We start from the raw sequence: 20,522 nt of genomic DNA, 5'->3' as shown, positions 1-20,522 counted from the left end.
TTAATTAATTTGATTTTAATGTGTCTTTGTGTGGTTTCTCTAATGATTATTTCATTTATGTCTCATTGAGCTTCTTTAATCTGCAGGTTTAGAATTTTCATTAAATTTTGGGGAAAATTAGCCATTATTTCCTCAAAAAACTTTTATGTACTTGTCACTATCTCCTCATCTTCATGCTTCCCAAGTGTGTGTATATTAGATTGCCTGAGGTTGTTCCACATTTTATTATTGCTCTATTATTTTGTTTTTATTTTTCTAGAACACAGTTAAGTTGCTCAGAAACAGTTTCATTTTTTTCAAGACTTGCTTTTAAGCTTTTTTTTTTTTTTTTTTTTGACAGGACCAGAGTAGCCTTTAGTCTTGGGATCATTTTGTCCCATAATTGAAGTAATACTGTCTGAGTACTCTACCCAATTTCCTATATACTCCAAAGTTTTCCCCACTCTGGCTAGTGGAACTATTAACTATTATAGGTCCTACATGTGGCCGGGGGACATGCTTTTCCTTTCTCATAGTTCTTGATCTCAGATTGTTTCCTCATGTACATGTTCTTATCAGTAATCACCTGAAGACTACAAGTGGATGCTCTGCAAACATCTAGAATTCTATGTCTGTGTGACTCTCTCCCCTCTAGTACTCTCCTCTCCAAACTCCAGCTGCCTTAGTCTCTTGTACTTTGAACTGTTTCTCCAACTCAGAGAGACCAGTAGACTCCATTTTGTTTCCTCTCCTTGTCTGTGGGTCAGAAACTCTCTCAACATAGTAGCAAGCTGAAGAACGTTTACAGCTCAACTTGCTTGTTTCCTGCCTCTTGGAGACATTTAAAAATATTAATGAAATGTATTTTCAGATTGATTATGATCATTGTAAGAAAAGTAGCATTTGACAAACAAAATAACATATATACATTTTAGGACTATATCTATCTCATTTATTAGGATTAAAATCATTTCTGAAAAAAAATGCGTAAAAAAGGACATATTAATTAAGAATAAATTGTTACATGGTAGGTAAAACAAACTGAAAAAGCCAAGAAAAAGCAGTTCATCTATGGAGAGGAAAAACTACTCTCTGTATGTGCATATATCCTACTTAGTTGTCCTTGAAGGCAACTGGTGCTTTGCTGTGGTTCTTCCCTCTGTTGGAATTCAATAAAAATATTATCAGTGGCTATTGACAATTTATGTCAGTCCTTCTATAAAGAATTCAATAAAAAAATGTTAAAACTTGGAAGACACCTTGGAGATCATTTGGTAGTTCCACTTCCTTATTTTACACATGAGAAAGTCAAGACCTAATTTATTAATTTGTTTTATAATAAATACCTTTTTAGAGTTTATGTTTACAGGATATAACACAAGGACTCTGACTTTAGGACTCTATACTATTCTGTTCCCCACATAATCAAATTGACTCAGAACTGGAGCACCTATTAAATGTATTTCACTTGTAATAGTCTGTTTTACTAGATAGGCTTAGATCATCCTAGATAATAATTTGTTATTTACACTTTAATGTACTTTTTATGCCTGAGAGCAGTAGCCACTGAATAAGTCACAGTCCTGGCATTTAAACAGTTGTCTCAAATGGCTCAAATAAAGGGAATTTAAATAATGGGACGTACGGAGGTATGAGAGTAACAGAAAAGAATATGTACTGAGACAGTTGTAGACCAGCAACAGTGGGAAGTTATCACCCTACTTATGATTAATAACTATTTTAGGCCTGAAATGACAAAAGGATAAATTAGTTGTACAGGGACCTGGTGAGAGTTTGAACTGTTTAGGAGGCTTTCCTATAGGAGTTGTTGTCATGGAGAAATGTACCCACTCTCTGAGACACTGTGCCAAAACACTAAAGGATCAGAGAAGAAATACCCTGACTTCTTTCTGATTCTGCCCTTCCATTTCCTGTCACTACTGTGTGTGAATCCAGCTGGAAGCCAGTTTATAAGGACACCTGTTGATGTCATCCAGAGCGGTCAGCTTCTGTGCCACAGAGAAGAGCAGAAGTAGAAGATTGTATATGGAGACTGAGAATAACCAGAAGAGCTTTAGGAGCTCCAGCTCCAAAGACAATTCCTAGATGGGCTTTGTTGTGATGAACATACTCTGCTGTTTTTGAGGAGATAGTAATATCTTAGTTAACTGGAACTTTTGTTCGTAGATGTACATAAATAATTCTGAGCTTCATGGGCCATACCAGGTAAAGGAAGTTACCATTTAGAGTTTCAAAATATCCTATATCAACTCACATTCTTTCTCTTGTTTCAAAGTCATTCAGAAATATGAGAGGTATGTGTGGGGGTGAGTGTGAGGGTGAGGGCATTAGGGAGAAGGGAAGAAGAAAATATTGCACACATATTAGCCTTAAATAGTGAAGCCTCTATCACTCAATAAATCCACTTATTCCATAAACATTTCTTAGAGGCTCAATCACTAAATTGACAGAGTAATGCTTTGGGGGGAGGCATAGAGAAAAGGCTGATGAGGCCAGGACACTAATGTGGTTGATTACAAAGTAAAATTTACACTTGCAGAATTTATAATATAAAAGACCTGCCTAGGAAGAGGGATTAGTAATCACAGAATCAATGATTACTAGAGAGTGGTTATAATAGCTGGGACTTTTGTTTTCAAGTAAAAGAAAACCCATACAAGCCAGCTTAAAGAGAAAGAAGATTTTATTATACAAAGACTATTCCATTGTCTATTTCATGAAACTCTACAGTTGAAATACACCCAGGTCCTTGAAACCAGGGGTCTTCTCAGGGTCAGATCTTTCTCCTCATCTCTCCTCTTTCCTCTCTGACCCCTCCTACCCTTTATTCACATTTGCTTTTTTTCTTTTTTTCCCCTCTACATGCTGACTTTCTCTGCCTTCTCAGGTTCTCATAGAGGACATTTCTAAATTCTTTCCTGAAGATGAACCAAATTGCTCTCTTAGTCCCAAATCCAAATTCTTGCTAAAGAAATTCTGCCTCTGCATGGATGAGGTGACCACCCTAGTCTCAGTCAACTGTGGGGCAGAAGAGGAGATCATATGGTCGAGATGTGGCTGCTCTGAATTTTGCACCTGTAAATGAAGAACGAGGCAGATCCTAGATAAGGAGGTGATGGGCATGGAGCCCAATTATTGTCTAGGCACCTGAGCTCAAAAACTGTTCTTTCAAACTTAAAAAAAAAATGTAAACTGGGGCATCTGGGTGGCTCAGTTGGTTAGGCATCTGCCTTCGTCCTGGGTCATGATCCAGGTTCCTGGGATGGAGTCCTGTGTGGGGTTCCTTACTCAGCAAGGGGTCTGCTTCTTCCTCTCTCTCTCTGCCCCTCCTTCATGCTTATGCTCTCTCTTTTAAGTAAAGAAATAAAATCTTTAAAAAATATAAAAATTTAAAAATGTAAATGAACCTTAAGAAATAAAATATCTTAAGAATTTTTTATCAATATATTTATATTCAATTTATTTAAGTAAATGTGCTTAAAGTCAATATATTTAATCTGTTTACTATTTGTTTATTAAATTGCATTTAAACTTAGGAATGGCAGGTGAAGGGAAAAGCAGGACAGGTGCTTTTGTAGCACGACAATTAAGAACAGGGCTGTGTGGGACTGGGATGCCAGAGAAGTTCTTAGAAACCAACCCCTACTTGCTTTTCCACTCAGTGTATTTCTTTTTCCTGTTTTTAATGAGACATTTTGGTAATTAAGGCTTCTGTTTTACCATGGCTTCACTTGAAAGGTTGGAGTCATTCCAAATGGTAATCTCTGTGTAAAACCCAATTTAAGAGACTTACTGAAACTCATCCTTTCTTTCCTTTCTCTGTCCTTCTTTTTTTTCTTTTCCAGCATTCCACACTAAAGAATGTTTAATTATTTCCCAAATCTGATATCCAAAAATGAAGGCAAATTCAGAATTGAGGAAGAATAAATGATTTTGGTTATTTCTTCTCCACATGGGCTTTGGTTTATTTTGTAGCATCTTCACATTCAACCAGAAGTGATCAATCAAGCTACACCTTCCCATTGAGAATATCTATGCATGTGATGAAAAGGCTGCACACCTGCCCTACTGCCAGGCTTGGTGTTTGCTCTGGTAATTACTCTTGATGACATCAAGATTTCTAATCAGAGCATTAGAAAAGATTGGAAATATGATTCTGGATGTTTTATAACATAAAAACCTTTATGTTTATACTTTAAAATAAAGAAACATGGAATAAATGGAGAGTGGCATATAAGTGACATGCATATCGATATTCCTTCTTCCTCCGTTAACTTAAATTGTCTGTCTTTACTGACAGCCTTTTTCCACCTTTCTTCTGACTGACAGGGCAGTTTTCCATGTTGTTATTTTGCAACCAAAATCAGACATCTCTTTTGAAGTATAAGCTCTTCCCACTTATATGATTCTCTTTAACATCTTCTTTTCTTTTTTAAAAGATTTTATTTATTTATTCTTGAGACACACAGAGAGAGAGAGAGAGAGAGAGAGGCAGAGATACAGGCAGAAGGAGAAGCAGGCTCCATGCAGGGAGACCAATACGGGTCTCGATCCCAGGACCCCAGGATTACAACCTGCGTCTCAGGCAGATGCTTAACTGCTGAGCCACCCAGACGTCCCAACATCTTCTTTTATATAGTCTCGTATCTTCTAGAAAACTCTCTATTATTCTCAATAATTCCAATCATGGGGTTGCAGCCTTTATCTTCACTTCATCTTTGTTTGTTTTTTGCCTATAGCCTAAGAATGCTTCTCACATCCTGATTTACAATTCCTTCATTCTCATAAAATCTACTCCAAACATCCACCATATTTTCTATCACCTCTAAAAATGGCTCAGCCTAACAAAAAAGGCTTGGCTTAAATATCTTAAGTTATGAATTTATATTATTTAAGTATGGATTCTTGTTTTGTTATAAACTGCTATTTGAAATAGTTCCACAAAGGATATGGTTTTATATTTCTTTGAGAACAGAGATAATGGTTTCTCAAGGCACCTAGTGGAGTTCTTGTACCATAGATATGCATATTTTCACTCTTATTAGATATTTTGGATTGTTATCCAAAATAGTACCCACTTACAGTCCTGTCATCTCACAATGTTATTGGACTTAATATTTATCACTCATATGGTTGTAAAAATTATGCCACTGTAATTTTTGTCTTTCCACATTTGCAAGAGCCACTTTCTTTTTTGCAAACTTTTGTTCATATTTTACTTTGTGAGGTTTTCTTTCTCTTATAGATTTGTAACTTTTAAAAATATGCATTATAAATGCTAATGTTTAATCAGTTAAATATTTTTCCAATATTGTTTCTAAGTAGATGACAACTTTTTTACTTATGTTTTGTTATAGTAATATTACATTTATCAATCTTCTCTTTTGTGCTTGATTCTTTGCATTCTTGATTAAGAAGTGTTTTCCTACATCAGTGTCATAAAAACAATCTCCTATGTTTCTTCAAAATGCTTTAAGGTTTTATTTTTCATATTTGAACCTTTATTCTACCTAGAATTAATTTTTGTGCAACGGGAATATAATTTTCATTTCTTTTACTTGTGGACTGCAAGGCCATTGCTGATATTCCAAGTTGCCGCACTGCATATGTATGGCTTCTTTATTTGGTTCCATTGATCTATTTGTTTGCTCAGTGGCAATGTCACTCCTCAACCTTACTTCTTATTTATAATTATTTTGGATATTCTTGATTTTATTCTAGTTGTATAATTTGAAAATCAGTTCTTATTGGTCTTCTGTAAACTTGGGGATATTTGATATTATTATGATATCCAATCTTTTCATGATATATCTATTGATTTTAGTCTAGAATTGCTAACTTCAAGAAAGTTCATGCATCAAATATTGTTTCAACCCCTCTATGACAGACATCGTGCTAGGAGGTTTGTCATCACTGACAAAACGAAGTTTATTTTCTAACCAGATAAAAGAATATGCATAATACATAAATAATTTACATAGTGTGTAAAAAGATAGCAAGCACAAAGGAAAATGAGAAATACTTAGGCAGATTAATGAAGATCAGCATTGCAGGAGTCCCAGAACATAGACAGTGGATTTTCATTTAAATAAGGTAAATAGAATAGAACTAATTGAGAAAATGCTTGTAGGAGTTGATGCAAGAGTATTCCAGACAGAGTCAACAACCAGGCAAAAACCCTGTGGTGGAATCCCTCCTGAAGTATTCCAGAATGGCAAGAAGGTTTGGAGAGGAATGAATGAGCTGGGAAATGGGTCAGAGATATAACAGTGGTTACATCACACAGGGTCTTCTGAGCTCCCAAGAAATTTTGCTTTTATCTTGGGAGATAAAGAGCTTTGCAAGGTTTGCTGTAGAAGAATATAATAATCTATCTGGCTGATGTATTTAGAAAGGACTAAAGAAGTTAAGAGTAGGAGCAGCAAGGCATGTTTTGAGTCTATTTTAGGAATCTAAGTAAGAGATGATGATGGCTCAAACCAGGGAGAGGGCAGAAGGGATGGCTGGATTCTATATATAATTTGAAGGCAGAATCATTAAGATTGCCTAACAGAAAGGATGTGGGTTATAAGTGAAAGAAAAAAGTCAAGAGAACACCAAGGCTTTTGGCCTAAAAGAAAGAATTACAATTTATTGAGATGTGGAAGGCTATGGGTAAGATGATCAGAAGCTAGTTTTGGACTTAATAACTTTTAAGTGAATATTAGACATCCTTGTGGATATATTTGTTAGGAAGGTAGATATGCACATGTTGACTTTAAAGTAGAGGCCTAGTCTAGAGATATAAACTGTGAGACTCCTGGCATACATATGATATATAAGCCATGAGATTGGAAATAATGAACAAGAGTGAAAATATATGTAAGAAAAGAAGAAGCCTAAGGACTAGGGAGAAGAGGGAACAACCAGTGGGTAAGAAAAAAAGAAAAACAAGGTGATGAATAAAAATATTAAAGAAGAGAAAGTGGTCATTTGTGTCAGATGCTTCTATCAGTTTAATTAAGGTGAAAATTGAAAGCTGGTCTTTGGATCTAGTTTGGAGATTGGTCACTTTGAAAAGAGAGGTTTTAAGAGACTGCTGATGGTGCAAGTATGTTAGGAATGTGTTTAAGAGAGATCTATAAGAAATAGCTCAGTGGCTGGCAAAGAAAGCTGAGTCAAAAAGTTTCATTGTAGGGGATCCCTGGGTGGCTCAGCCATTGAGCGCCGCCTTCAGCCCAGGGCATGATCCTGGAGACCCGGGATTGACTCCCGCGTCGGGCTCCCTGCATGGATCCTGCTTCTCCCTCTGCCTGTGTCTCTGCCTCTCTCTCTCTCTTTCTCTGTGTGTGTGTGTGTGTCTCATGAATAAATAAATAAAATCTTAAAAAAAAAAAGTTTCATTGTAATCAAGAAATAACAGGGGAGTGATGTCCCCAAGATAACATAGTTGTTCCTTACGTCACTTCTCCTCACAAGAAAAACAACTAGTAAATATTAAAAAACAAGATACCACAGAGAGAATCCTAGAACACAGGCTGAGTCTGACGCATCCCACATTCCCACCCCCACCCCAGTACCACAGAGCCCAAGACAAACTGTGTTGGAAGTATAAGTGAAGCAGGTACATGGTGACTGCGTTGCCCTTTTCCCAGGTCAGCACAGCATCACATGGAGAGGTCTTTACTCAACCTCTTGTTCTTCCAGTGGGAAAATAGAACCAAAAGGGTACAACCAGCACCACCCCACTGTGGTTTGCTTTGTGGTAGCCGCTCCCTACTCTGATGGCACCCCATGGGGATTGGAGGGTACTGAGAATCTGACTCTGAAGGAGAAGTGGGGAGGGACTTGGAGCAATGAGCACACAACTCTGGGCAGACCGAGTATCTACCTGTGGCGCCCAAGTAGTCATCCAAACCAGAAGCTTAGTTCATCCGCAGAAACAAATTGGTGGTACACTCTCACTAGGGAACTCAGTGAGATACAGATCTGCCTGCTTTGGATCCTCAAACAAGGAGCTTCACCAGCACTGCAGCCTGGTTTGCCCATTCCTAGCCAAGGAGATGAGTCACAGCCCCACTCACTGTGGAGAATATGTCCCAACCACATCTAACTGGGGGCTGGGGGAACACCTGGAAGCTATGTAGCCCAGTAATGCTCAAGCCAAGAAGTGAGTTAGTAGAGCTGATGGGCCCAGAGCAAGACTAGTAGTGGGCATGGAGAGTTCCCATGCTATACATAGCAAGGGAATTAATTCATGATCAAAGCGTAGAGTACCTCCAGGTCCTTCCCAATTGGACAGGCTGTTTGGGAAATTGAGAGTTGCCAGGAGTGGGCCCTCCCCTTCCTGCCCAGGGAAGGGAGCTAAGACCTAGCTCTACCTGCTTCACCACCCCATCTGACAGGATGGCAAGGACACCTGGAAAAGTGACATTTGAGCTAAAAGAAGGACAGACAGAGCCAGTAGTTTGCAAAGCCATCCCAGTGGACCTGTTAAGCCTAGGGAGCTTGGGGCATGGGTCAGCTTAAGTTAAGACTACAAACAAAGAACATTGCCTGCTTTAAAGCTGCTGCACCTGGACCAGACAATTAATATATAGTCCCCCCCAATGCTGAATACAGCGTCCAGCCTGCTTGACTAGGGAACCTAACCAGAGCACACAGAAGGTATGCAGCCTATCCAACATCCCTGCTTATAGTGGCACCTGAACAGTGGCCCATGGCTTTCTCTATCTGCAGAGCAAAACGAGTGGCTTCATCTGAACAGAGAAAATAGTGTGTAGTCTTATATGATGGGAGTCCCCAAAAAGCTGTATGTGCCCTTGGTCCTGTCCTGTTTCTCTGCCAGAGTAGGGAAGCTAATTCATAACCCCATTTATTACTGAATATAGTACCCAGTCCCAAACATTTGGTAAGCCTGACCAGAGAATCCTGGCAATTTTGGAGGACATCTTGTGGTACGACACCAACTCAACAGTCCTATTCAACTGTTCTCAGCTAGTGGCACAACCCTGCATTCTTAACCTCAGAGCTCTAACAGTTGCCTTACCCCAAAATAGACCATAATAGTAGACCCTACCTGGCCAACTACATTACAAGCAAACATGCTCAGAGACTCAAATTGAGCAGACTGGTAAAGATCTATCTCTGTCAAAGCAAATCTGCAAGTCTGGAAGAGAAACCTAATTAATTACTCAAATGTGCAGATACCAAGATAAGGAATCAAGGATCATAAAAAAACAGGCAAATGTGATACCATCAAAGAAAATTAATAAACTCTCATAACTGACCTTAAAGAAATGGAAATCAGTGAACTGACCAAGAATTCAGAATCATCCTCTTAAAGAAATTGAGTGAGCTACAAGAATACACAGACTACTAAACACAACTAGAAAAACAATGCATTAATAAAATAAGAGGATTGACAAAACAAAAGAAACCATTTAAAAAACAAAATCTAGAACTGAAAAATACAATAACTGAATTAAAGAATTCAATAGTTTCAAAAGCAGACTCAACCAAGCAAAAGAAAAATCAGTGACCCAGAGGATAGAACATTAGGAATTATCCAGTCAGAGGAGAAAGAAAAAATGAATGAAAAGGAATGAAGAAAGCCTATGAAACTTATGAAACATAATAAGATGAAACAATATTTGCATTATGCAAATTCCAGGAGGAGAAAAGAATAGAAAAAGTATATTTAAAACAGTAATGTAGGGCAGCCTGGGTGGCCCAGCGGTTTAGCGCCGTCTTCAGCCCAGGGCGTGATCCTGGAGACCCAAGATCGAGTCCTACATCGGGGTCCCTGCATGGAGCCTGCTTCTCCCTCTGCCTGTGTCTCTGCCTCTCTTTCTCTCTCTCTCTCTGTGTCTCTCATGAATGAATAAAATCTTTAAAAAATATATATTTAAAAAAAATAAAACAGTAATGTACAAAAACTTCCTGAACCTGGGGAGAAAATGGATATCCAGATCCATGAGGCCCAAAGGACATCAAATTGGTTGAACTTGCATAAGGCTATACCAAGATGCATTACAATTAAATTTTGCAAACATCAAACACAAAGAAAGAATTTTAAAAGTAACAAGGGAGAAGAGAAATTTACATATAAGGGAATTCCTCCTACCCCCATAAGACTACCAATGGATTTCTCAATAGATACATTTCAGGCCAGGAGAGAATGAGATGACATTTTCAAAATACTGAAAGAGGAAAAGCTGTCAACCAAGAATACTACATCTAGTGAAGCTCCTTCAGAAATGAAGGAGAAATACTCTCCCGAACAAACAAAATCTTGAAGGAGTTTATTACCACTAGACTTGCCTTATAAGAAGTGATAAAAGGAATTCTTCGAGTGAAAATAAAGGGAAGCTAATTAACATCATAAAAACATACAAAAAGGTAGCATTAAACTTACTGGTAATAATAAATATATAGTCAAAGATAGATTCTGTAATTTTGTAATGGAGGTACATAAATCACTTATGACTCTAGCTTAAAGATTTAAGAAATGAACTAAATAAAAATCAACATAGTAAAAAAGACATAACTACAGTAATCTGTTATTAGTTATACAAGATATAAAATATGTAAACTGTAACAATAACCTAAAATGTGAGGACAGAAGTAAAAGTGTAAAGTTTAGGAATTCTATTGACATGAAGTTCTTATCAGCTTAAAATAATTTTAAGGTATCTTATGTAAGTCTCATGGTGACCACAAGGGGGAAAATCTGCAGCAATCACACAAAAGAACATAATAAAGAAGCCAAAACGTACCAATATCAAAAAACATCAAAAATTGAAAAAAAAAAAAAAAAAACCAGCAAGACCAGAAACAAGGAACAGTGGATCTACAAAAGCCAGAAACCAATGAACAAAATGGCAGTAGTAAGTTGTTACCTATCAATAGTTATTTTAAATATAACCAGATTATATTTTCCAGGTAGAACACATAAGAAGGCTAAAAACAAGACTTAATAGTATGCTGCTATAAGAGGTTCAATTTAGCCTTAAAGACACAGGTAGACTGAGAATGAAGGGATAGAAAAAGTCATTTCAAGCAAATGGTAACAACAGCAAAAAACAAAAACAAAAACAAAAAAAAACAGGGGTAGTTATATCAAACAAACAAAAAAGACTTTAAAAATGGTAAAAAAGAGACAAAGACAAAGGAGGTCATTATATAATGATTACAAGTCAGTCCGTCAAGAAGATACAACAATTATAAGTATTTATGCACCCAACATTGGAGCACCTAAATATATAAAGCAGAATCTAACAGAGCTAAAAGGAGACATAGGTCATTCAGGCAGAGAATCAATAAGAAAGCAGTGGAATGAACAACACTGTAGACCAAATGGACCTAACAGACATTACAGAACATTCTAACAACAGCAGAACATACGTTATTCTCAAACACACATGAGACATTTTCTGGATAGACCACAAAAAAAGTTCTAGTAAATTTAAGGAGATTGACCTCATACCAAGTATCTTCCCTAACCACAATGTTGGAAAGCAATAATGAGGAAAACTAGAAAATTCACACAAACACATAGAAATCAAGCAACATTCTCTTGAACAACCAATGGATCAAAGAAGTTAAAAGGGAAATTAAAAATTAATTGAGACAAACAATACTGGAAATATGATATATCAGAACATGGGATGCAGCAAAAGCAGTTCTAAGAAGGAAGTTCGTAGCAATAAGCACATTATGGAGCAAGAAAGAGAGTTAATCCTGAGTTCTCACTGCAAAAATTTTTTTTTCTTTTTACTATTATATCTTTTCTTCTTATTGTATCTCTATGAGATGCTGAATGTTAGCTGAGCCTGTTGAGGTAATCATTTCACAATATATGTAAATCAAACCGTTATGCTATACGCCTTAAACTTATACGGTGATGTCAGTTATTTCTCAAACAAACTTTTCAAAAAAGAAAAAAAGTAAGGGCTTGTATCTATGTTATATATGTTAATGGCAATGATAATAAGAAAGAAATGTTGATGTAGGGGGAGAAGAATTGCTGAGATTATATCCATGAAGAGAACATACGAGATCTAGTGGAACAAGGAAATGATTACCAAAGATTGCCTTTATCTATAACCACAGACATTATTTCCCCAACCATTACTTACAATTACCATTATTTATAGATTTTGGTAAGTAGGTTGATGTGCTGGCAGGAGTCTGGCATGTCAAAGGTGATATTTTTGCTAAAGCAGATTAATTTGACTTCAGGTACATAGTAGGAGTTCATTCACTGGGTACGTGTGCTCTTTTCTATCTTAATTAGGATAAAGGATCAAAAGCATTTCACCCACGCATGGCATAGACAGTAATACAGGTCCACAGAGTTTCTCCTGTTCTCTGTCCTGATATGGTCTAAATAGATCTGGATAATCTAGATATCCCCCACAGTGTCTCAGTGATTTATTAAATCAATGACATTATGCTGATCCAGTAAGAGGAGTAAGAGGTGACGGGTATTCTGTGAGGCCTTGGTAGAAGACAACAAGCTTAGAGAGTGGAAAATAAACCCTATGAGAATCCTCAGGTTTGCCATAGCAGTACGTTTTTTAGGGCTTCAGTGTTTGGGCTCCAAAGTAAAAGACAAATTGCATTCCACACCAGAAAAAAAAAAAAAAAAAAAAGGAAGCATAATGTCTGGTAGGCCTCTTTTAGTACATAGGACAACACACTCAATACGTAGAATATCGATGTGGTCCTGGTGATGTGAGGAATGGAGATTTGAGTCACACCAGAATCATTAAGAACAATAGAGGGCATAGGTGAGGCCAAGAGGAAGTTCGAATGGATAATGGCAGAGGAAGATAAAAGATACCAGTATCCAGTGTCCACACTGCACCAACTATAATGCAGTGATTCTTCCTTGAAATGGTAACTCCCTTATTTATGAGCTGGCTTGAAAAAATTCCAGAAAGTACTACACAAAGAGAAGATCAGCCATTGAGTTCAGGTTAACATTTCTATTGGTAAATCAGTTGCAGATTGAAGCATTTTCCTATTAGGTAATATTATACTGGATGTTAGGCTGCATGCATCTGAGAGCCAAAAGTAACTGATGAAAATTCCTTAGATGAAAATTATAGAAAGTAAGCTATACAGAAATCCTCCCATAGGAAGCAGCAGTTGACGGGAACGTACAGCTAAGTACTTAGCTAATTCCTCTGAGATCAAATAAGAACTCCCCAATCAACTGTTCCTATTTGAAACTGAATATGCCTCCCCTTGCCAGCAGCTCTCTTCCTTTCTGTAGGACTGTGCTGAGGGGAGTTACCACAATACTCATGTTGCAAGTCACGAGAAAGTAAGGTCTCAGAGTTATTACTTAACTGGGACCCTGGAGCATTGCTGTAAAGTAGCTGCCCCCACGTGTAGACCTCCATGCTTCTAGAACTGCTCTGTAGAGCTGGAGAATGTTTCTGAGCCACGGGGAGAACCAACTGATGGATAAGGGTGCCTGAAATTCAACTACTGTTCATTCATTTTATTTAACCAACGTTTATTGTTCGCCTCTTCTATGCCAGCCACTCTGCTCAGCACTTTGAGAGTTTAAAAATGAGCAAGACATAGATCCTACTGTTCTGATACTTCAAATCTTTAAAATTTATTTATTTACTTATGTATGTATGTGTGTATGTATGTATTTTAACTCCATAGTTCTCAAGTTGTGGAGGGGGCCTAACTGGTAGGGCCCAGGAATCTGCATGGGTAGCCGGTTCCCATGGTGATTCCGACGTTACTGATTATTGAATCCCACCTTGAAAAACACTTCTCTAGCACGTATGAAAGTTTATTTGTAGCTGAAAACAAGACCCTGTGGGAGGAAAGAAATTACAAAGGGAAAAATAGAAGAATGTTATGAAAGCTGTATTTATGTTACCATTTTAAATTAGGTATTTTTTTTTTTTTTTAGCACATTTAATGAAATGTGAATGAAGCCTCAGGTCTAGATTCAAAGATGAAATTTCAGACAGTAATGTGAGCTGCAGTCGGCATCAGCTCCTCCACCTTGGGAGGGCAAGTGGTGTCCGTAGGGAAGGTTTCCCCCTGAGTACTGGTGCTTCTTAGTCCTGGCTGAGCCTCAACCAAGACTCCACACACTTTGCGAATAGCAAAATGACCATCAGTTCCTTCCCCTTCCTATCTTTTAAGAGCACCAAGCGGAGTGCCTGGCTGGCTCAATCAGAAGAGCTTGTGACTCCATCTCCGGGTCATGAGTGTGAGCCTCACATTGGGTGTAATGATTAATAAAAATAAATAAATAAACTTAAAAAAAAAGAGCATCAAGGAAATGTATTCACTTATTATGTACTTTTCTCTCCCTCCCGACCTCCCTCTCTCTCCCCCTTCCTCTCTTTATCTCTCTCTCTTTCTATTGGGGACAAACCCTTGAGAGAATCCTCTGTAGGATTCCAAATGGTAAATGGTAAACGCTACAAAGAAGCCATAAATTTTTGTTTGTTTGTTTTAATGCTGGCACCTTTTTACTTGCTTACCTTGAATCCCCTCCCATCTTTTCAATGCATTGGAATTCCACCATCTGCTTTCTGGAGGCCTTTTGCCATTCTCTTGGGGTTGCTGGCAGCCTGTAAGGCAGACTGCTTATCTCAGCCTCTGAACAGTTAACCCTGCCTCTTATCATTATAAAAAACAACCACCACCCCCCCAAAAAAAACCAAAAATATTTTTATCCTTTTAAGCTTTTTTATCCTTTTATACTTTTTAAATAAAAATGATCATCTATCTATGTATTTCTTGGAGCTCTTTAAAAATGAGCCTGCTATTATTAGCGCTGCATGCTTAACACAACCCCCATACTTTAAAAAATTTATGTCAAGTTAATAACATCTCTGTTTCTAATATCAATCCTACGGTCAAAACACTTGTCATACTAATAAACAACAGCAAAATTAGAACTACTTCAATGAATTTGGGTCAATGTATCACTCTCTCAAAGCACATTTTAAATTTATCACAATGATAGCCTGGGGAAAATTTGGCTTTTTGGCATTTACTAGTTTAAGTCATTATTTTGAGAGCAAATTGTACTCAACCTGGAGTTCAAGTGTAAGAAACAATAAAACACAATGTCTGAATAAATGAGTTTTGATTGCCTTGGAAAAGGTTTAGTCTTCATCCTTCCCCTTCCAAATAGTAAGGATTTCAGGATTTCTTGTGATTATACACAATAGTCCTTATTTTCTTTTAAAGTTGTCTGTTGAACCATATTATAATTATAGGTTATATTTATTGAATGCTCACTCTGTGCCAGGAACTGTGTTGAAGCACATTACATGTATTATGCCACCAAGTAGCTATTTCATCTTAGAAGTGAGAGAATGGAGTCTTAGAGTTATTAAGGTACTTTCTCAAGGTCATATCTTTAATAAGTGACAGAACTCAAAATAAAACCCAGCAGCTCTAGCAGCATAATTCTTATCATTGTAAGTTACCTCTGATATCAATAGCCATCGAGTTCCCTCAAAACTCATAGAAATAATTTCTGAAGGATGGGGGTATACAAGAACATTCATTGCTTCAGCAAGGCCAAAGGAGGATGAAAACTGAAAAGATGGCATTAAATACGATGAAAATACAAGCACTAATGACATTAGAGAGAGCAGTGCCTGAGAGCAGTGTGCTCAGAAGCTAGAAAAAAAAAAGAAAAGAAAAGAAAAGAAAAGAAAAGAAAAGAAAAAAGAAAAAAATGCGGTGGCTGCACAAAGTGTGATTGGTCTCCTGGTCTGATTGTTTTCAATTCCTGGAAATGCATAGGCTCTAAGGAAGGAACATGTTTGTCATTGTTATAGAAACGGAAGACCCTGTGTGGCTGTGACAAAATGAGCAAGACGGAGAGTAGTACAGAGTGAAATTGAAGAGGTAAGTTAAGAGGAGTTTCATGCGGAGTCCTGTAGGCTATGGTGAAGGGGCTGCATTTATTGTGAGCAGTGGGAAGACACTGAGGGGCTTTAAGCAAAGGGAGATGAGTATATGGGGCATGTTTTTATATAATCATTCTGAATGCTGTATGATGTTTAAGTTGTAGAAGGACAAGAGAGGAAGCAGAGAGATTAGTGGGGAAGCCACTACAGTTGTCAATGATGATGGGCTTAACTATAGAGGGAGCAGTAGAAATGAGTAAATTCAAGATATTATGGAGCAGAGCCAATAGGAATTGGTGATGAATTGGATATAAGGCCTGAGAAAAGATTAAAAAAATCAAGGATGACTCCCCCAGATGACAGTAGAGGACTAGTGGTTTGTTGAGATGAGAAAGATGAGGATCAGAAGCAACTCAGAGGATAACCAGAAGCTCTGTTTTGGATATTTCGAGGGTTTTTTTGTTTTGTTTTGTTTTGTTTTGTTTTGTTTTTTTTTAAACATCCAAGGGAAGGATTTAAGTAGGTAAATATCACATGTTCAAAACGAGGAATCTAGGATCCCGAGTCTCCCTGAAGGAGGTCACAGAAACAGTGGGTGTGGTGTGAATTTCGGTGGCAGGAGTGCTGGGCTCCAGAATGTCCATGAAGATTGGGCATGAAATTCAGAATAGAGGCTAGTGCTCTTTCACGGCAGTTCTTCAGGGAAAAGTGAACCGCCAGCCTCTGGTTCAATATCTAGTTGAACAGAAAACTGTTCAGCTGTAGCAATCAACTCTTTCAGTTTAGATGCAGCTATTGCGCAGCCTGGCAACTGCCCCAAGAAACAGTGATGCAGATGAGTCTGGTACCAGTTACCTCATAGACGCAGACAGGCCACTCCCTTAACTTCACTGGTAGCCCCCAGATTCTTGGTGTTATTTTCTTTTTTTCTGGACAGAGCGTCTGGTGTTGTTTTCACTTTATTACCAAAGTCCCTTCAACGGCTTCCAGTTGGCCTTTCCTCCCAGGGAAGGCCTCCCTAGGTGATTCTTAAGGTGATGTCCTTTCCTTTTATTCTGTTGTGTTGCCGCAACCTCTATCAACAATGACAATTCATTTCTGTCAGGGACCTCACTCCGGTAGGGACCTCACTACAACAGGAACTGAATAAATGATTCAGACAACCTTGTCTTTAAAACCAGTCTGTGACTTTAGTTATATAAATTATTCCAGCAGCAATGGAACCATTCTGTTTTTTGTGAAGACTTTTTTTTGTTGTTGTTTCCTCTCCATTTTACACATAAGGGGTAGCATCAGCTGTTTGTGAATCCAGAACATTCTATTTGGACCATTCTCAAAGAAACACGTCACTCAAAGCTGTGTCAATAGAGAATTAAAACTTCCACATGACTAGGTATTCAAAATGTAAATACAGCCAGCTATGGCATTTTAGAAACCCCAAAGTAAAAACTTTACCACCAAAGGAAAAAAATAGCTTGAAAAGAGGACAGCAGGACAAATGAGGACAGCTAGTCTTTTTTCAGCTTATTTTTGTTGGATTCATTTTGAGTTTTGTAAACCAAGCTCCAGTTAGATCTTGAGGAAAAAAATCTAACTGACATAATTCACTGAGTCAACCTTCACACAAAAAGGTTTTGAACATCAAGGCAGAATTAGCAGCTTTCTAGCCTCATGTCTTGATTGATCAGTTTAAACAGGGCTAAATATATAACTTTATAAATATATCAAATAAGAGTAAAGAAAATAACATGTTAAGTGCTCTTTACTGCTACAACCAAAACAGCAACAACAGAAATCTATCCTTCTAAGTAATGTCTAAAAAAGAAAAACATAAAATTTTATCTGCTTTATTTTTTCTCTACCAAATGTATAGTATGTCTACCAGATGTATACTATTTTAAAATGCTAGATTATACAATAATCATGCTATAAAATAACATCAAGCAGAAAACACTACAAGGAAACTCTTATTCTTGGGTAAGCATATATATAAAATATCATCTTTCTCTCTTAATGTCACAATCTTTACTCATCTTCCATCCTGCTTTTTGAATCTCAACTGTATACTATGTGCTCAAGAAAAAGGCACATGGAATTCTTTTGGGGACTGATATTATTCCTTTTGGGTGAGAATGCCTAAGTTTTTGGCTAGTGTCATACAACATTTGCCAGCTGGACTTCCCATGTTTGACTATTTGTGGGCACCTATGCCATAATAGAGCATCCTGTTCTTTATTCATCAGCTCAAAGACGTTGTTTTATGGTTAACAACTTTGTGCCAATATGTAACTTATGAGAAGTTGAAGGACTAACTTTGGGTGTTCATATTTATCCTTATATTATTTAAATAATCTCCACCACATCATTAGGTTCTCAGTGTCAAACTCACAAATTATTCTAAAATACGGTGAGAGAACAACTCAGTTCCTAATGAGAGGCTACCAAAAATCCTATCTGATTTTATTATAAAGTACTATGCTGTGTGATTTTCAAAAAGGAACACATCAGTTTTCTGCAAGAAGAAATTGGCCAGTCGAAATCAATGTCTTCAAACAGATTGTTTTGACTGAATATAATTCTAGAGAATCGTCAAAGTATAATAACAATTTCAAAGATGGTAAATAAAGTAGCAGAGTCCTGCTCCATGCATTAAGTGAATAATTATAATTGCTTGGATATTTTTAACTTAAAGTTTCACATAAAAGGACCCTGGTGAATGGGACAAAGAAAACTTTTTAGACAAAAGAGAAAAGTGAAGCCACCGGTAAATTTTTATACTCCAAAAGAAATTAGGGAGTTTGTGCTCTTTCGTCCTTTTTTTTTTCCCCTTGAAAATATTTCCTTCAGTTTCTTTTATTTCTAAATAAATACTAGGGCTGGATTTTTAAGTAAAGAGGCAATTATAAGCACATTAACATTTCTACCAGACAGCAAAGATAGTGCTGGCCAGTCAATGCCACACAGAATGCAGCTTGGCCCCGAGCCCTGGGCCACTGCAGTGAGGCCCTCTCCTCTCCATCATCCAGTGCACAGAATAAGCTCCCCATTCTGCTGTGAACTTTCATTGAGGACAACACCGTCCTGCTGCAAACCCAGAGGTGTGCTTTTATTTTGGGGTTTCTCAGTCCCAACTTTCAAAGCCAAAGCCAAAGCAAAGGCGTGGTCTACACCAGGACTTTAAATAAAGTCAGATAGAATAAAATTCCCTTACTAGCATTTATTCTAAACTGCCTTGTCCAGATGGCTTCTTACAGGGAAAGGGAAAAAGGGGATACTCACGCTCTGCTTCCTTTCATGCTGGCGGGCTGTGATTATTGTTAATGACCCACAGCTGTACTAGCTCCCCCCACCACCACCTCTACCCTCTGCCCACCCCCACCTTCCAGCTCCCTTCTTATTTAAGCTTTTCTCCAGTGAGCCTTTCAAACAGGGAGGTGGGAGTACATTTTACGATGGATCAACCTTCAGGACTCACCCTGAATCTGGCTGGTTACTCATAAAACCTGAACACAGCAGTGGGATCCACTCCAAAGCTTATAGCTCCGCAAAAGCAGGCAAACCTAACAGTTTCTAATTTTTCTAAATGTCCCAACAAATATTTGTGAGTTGATTAAAGAAAAGCAGTTTAAACATTACTTTTAATCTTCTGGATGTATTTTTAGCCCTTATATACATGGCTAAAAAATGAGTTGTAAATTTATTGTTGTGTGTGGCCCCAATCCGTTCTGTCATTCAGCAGATGTAGAAAGATGGACAAGCAGACAGAGAACTTCTGCTATTTAATGTCCTTTCTGAATAAATGCCTTGTGTTTGCCGCCCCTGCTACCTTCAGCACTTCATTTGGTTTATATAAGTTGGATTGGGAAAGGCTTCCATTGAATGAGCCTTTGGATGAGCAAAGGACTTGAAAGGTTTCTGAGATATTGTCTAATCTAGATTTATTCTCGTGTTATAAAGTATATCTGTCTTGCCAGATGCTCTCGCCTCCCCCATCATGTGCCCATTGTACATGGTCTAGCTGTACATCCTCAGAAGGCAGGAGATGATGGTAGCCAGGCAAGGCTTTAAGTTTACTACTGTCATTAACTTTAATGTTACTGATGCTTAATGTTGCTGTTATTAATAGTAATACAAATACAATCAATTCTAATACTAAAATAATATTAATATTATTGATATTCATATTTACGTTGATTGCGATCAACATTAATACTTAGACTTGCTATTGATTTTTGAAGTCTCTGATAGAGCTTATCTCAGTTTTAGGTGCTCATGGTCTTTTGATGGTATAGTTGCTCATAGTTCCCAATGCGTTCCAAAGCTATGATAAAGGAGAGTAAAACAAATGTGACAGTAATTTGCACAAGCCACACCTTGACCACTGGCCCACTTGGTCTTATTTAATGCAGTCCTTTTGTTGTTTTTATGTGCAAGTGACTCCCTTTGAAAAAACTCTTTCATGGAAATATGAAATATGAAAATATGTGTTCCTGGAATTCTTTAATTTTCTGCTTCTATAGCCTTTCCATCTCTTGTGTTCTTTGGGTATATATTAAAAATATATATATATATATATATCTCCATACATATAGATTAAAACAACCTATTCAAACCAGGAGGATATATATATAT

The sequence above is a fragment of the Canis aureus genome, chromosome 6 (genome assembly GCF_053574225.1).
Source record: "Canis aureus isolate CA01 chromosome 6, VMU_Caureus_v.1.0, whole genome shotgun sequence".
Taxonomy (NCBI): domain Eukaryota; kingdom Metazoa; phylum Chordata; class Mammalia; order Carnivora; family Canidae; genus Canis; species Canis aureus.
This window is presented reverse-complemented; position numbering follows the sequence as displayed.